The sequence below is a fragment of the Elephantulus edwardii genome, unplaced genomic scaffold (genome assembly GCF_000299155.1).
Source record: "Elephantulus edwardii isolate Elephantulus edwardi_28Jun2011 unplaced genomic scaffold, EleEdw1.0 scaffold00309, whole genome shotgun sequence".
Lineage (NCBI taxonomy): Eukaryota > Metazoa > Chordata > Mammalia > Macroscelidea > Macroscelididae > Elephantulus > Elephantulus edwardii.
The window spans coordinates 1212200-1215334 of NW_006400059.1; positions in this window are offsets into that span (position 1 = coordinate 1212200).

Below are 3135 nucleotides of genomic sequence, written 5' to 3' on the forward strand. Positions count from 1 at the left end.
TCAAATCCCTATGCATATAAAAAATCTTCTTCAACAGAGTAAAAAGGAAACCCAAAGACTGGACAAAATATCTGGCAATGTCGTATCTGATAAGAGATTCATATTCAAAGTTTATAGAATACTCCAGCACATCAACAAGAAAAGCATAAACAACTCAATCACAAAATAGGCACAAGATAAGAACATTCAGATTACAAACACATAAAGAAATATTCAAAATCCCAGCTATCAGAGAGATGCAAGTCAAAACAACTGTGAGGTATCATCATATCCCAGCAACAGTAGCAAAGTTCAACAAATGCTGGCAAGGTTGTGGAGAGATTGGAACTCTTATTCACTGCTGCTGGGAATGTAAAATGGTACAAACAATATGGAAGATGGCCTGGAGCTTTCTCAAAAAGTTGGAAATAGAAATACCATTTGAGCCAGAAATTCTACTATTGGGAATATACCCTAAAGAACCCAGAGCCATGACTGAAACATATGTATGCAATTGCTGTTATTCACAAAAGTAAAGAGATAGAAGCAATCCAAGTGTCCATCAACAAATGAATGGATAGAAAAACTATGGTACACTCACACAATGGAATATTACACAACACTGAAGAACAGTGAACTCGTAAAACAATACACAACAGGAGGAGCCTAGAGGACATTGTACTGAGTGAAATATTTCAGTCACAAAAGGACAAATACTGCATAACACCACTGTTATAAAATAGGACAGATATGGGGGAGGAGAGAGTTGGGGAGAGAATGGGAAAAGAGTGGATAGATAATGAACATTGCATTAGATCAGATGGGGAGGAACTGTTCTAAAGGAACATATGATTAAGTATTTTATGTATGACAATAATCTGGAACAAGGGGTACCAGGAAGGGCTAAAGGAAAGTGGAGGGGAAGAAAATGTGCAATGATGAAAAAAATGAAAACTTTTTTTTTAAAAAAAATAAGTATTTGGGTAAGCATTGTTAATTCAGTGGTAAAATTCTTGTCTTCCCTATAGAAGACTTGTTCTCAAATCCCTGGATAATGCAACTCATGTATGCATTAATGAGTTGATGGTCTGTTTCACGTTTAGCACCTGGCTTAGTTTTCACAGCTGATACTGAGATTCTCCAACAATTCTTCCAGATTTTATCAAACTGATTCCTGTGCATACTATCAGGTGAAATCCATGTGCATAGTCTGTGTTTATGCTTCTTATAAATGGTATTTGCAATAAATAAATGATTGATTGTACAGAATTCTGTCATTCTATCTCCAGCCTCATTTCTGTCACCAAGCCCATGTTTTCCAACTATTGACCCTTCTTCCCTCTTCCCAACTTTTGCATTTCAGGCACTCATTATTATGAATGCATCTTGATTGCCCAGTCAGTGGATTTCTGACTGTAAAAGTTGGTAGAAATCTTCTATTTCCACCTCTTTGGCTCTGGTTGTTGGTGCATATATTAGAATGATAGTGGTATTCACTGAAATTCCTTGTAAGCGTATGGATATTATCCCATCACTCATAACACTGCATTTCAAGATAGACCTAGACATGACCTTTTTTTTTTTAAACTATGAAAGCAACCCCATTTTCTCACCCACTGCCTGGAGAACAAACAGATCTGCTCGGAGAGGGTGAAACCAAGTTTCTCCTTGGATGCAAAGATTTTGAAACTCTTTCTCACTTACTCTAGGCTCTTGACCAGGAAGATCCAGTTCTTTTTTTTCTATAATTATATTTTATTAATTTTCATAAACATTTACAGAGATTTTGGGTTTCCATTCATTCATTGTTGCACTGAAGATCCAGTTCTTTTTTTTCTATAATTATATTTTATTAATTTTCATAAACATTTACAGAGATTTTGGGTTTCCATTCATTCATTGTTGCACTGAAGATCCAGTTCTTGAAGAAGGACATCATGCTCTGAAGAGTAGAGGGACAGTACGGTAGAGGAAGCCCCTGGATGAGATGGATTGACACAGTGACTGGGGCAATGAGTGTAGGTGTGTCAGACTCAGTGAGTCTGACTCAGGATAGGGCAGGGTTCAGAGTTGTTGTACGTAAGATTGCTATGAGTTGCAAGCAACTTGATAGCACATAACAACAACAACAACAACAATAACAATCCATTTGTGAATGGTGGATTGTGTGTTGCTACCATACTGAATAAATCTTAGATTAAGGTGGACGAGGAGCATAGGCCTGGTGGTCTATTTCTGTAAATCAACCAGTAAAGACCTTATAAATCACCCTCTCCTGTCTATACTTGATCACGAGGATGGTTCAGGACACTCTGTTGTACGTGGATTCAACATGAGTTCAACTCTAACTCATCAGTATCTAACAACAAAGTCGAGGGCATCCACCAATAAGAAACGACGCTGGCCATTGCGGCAATAGGATTCTGGAGACTATTAGTGGGGTCAGACACTGATTCTTTTGTTACTGACTTGTGGAAAGAGACAGGAGTTTCATTCAAAGGGGCAAAACAACCTGAGTGGCAGAGAGGACACCTGTAACTTAATATGAAAACATAAAGTGTTTGAGCTACTGTGGTAACTGATGTCGTGTGTAGGACTGAAGACCGCTTCTGAATGAAAATGCACTAATGGCATTAGTCATGGAAAGTTTTTCTAATGAAATAAAGCATTAGTTATTATATCAGATGTTTTCAGCCAAATTTGTGGAAAACAACGAAAATTACGGAAAAAAAGTTCTTTTCCTAACAAAAGGAAAAGAAGACTATGACTCCTTATGTGCCATTTTCATATCAATGAGGAAAATATTTTTTTCCAAGACTTCTTCTCACGTCTGCTTAGGTTGGCTGGAGGGTATGAAGAGAAATGGAAATATGCTGGTTGGTTTTAACCAATTATGAGTCATATCCATGGGGCTGGGAGAAAAAGTCCCATTTACAGTAGCAGCAAGTGTGATAAAATACTCAGAAAGAAACTAAACAAGCATCCGGTAAGTCTCATAAATTTTTAAAAAAACACTACTGCAGGATACAATAGACTTGAATAAATGGAAAATCATTATTTGTTCTTGAACATAAAGACTCAATTTCACAGTATATCAATTTTGTAAATTAATTTGTAAACTTAATTCAACTCCAAGGAAAATGTCAATGTGATTTT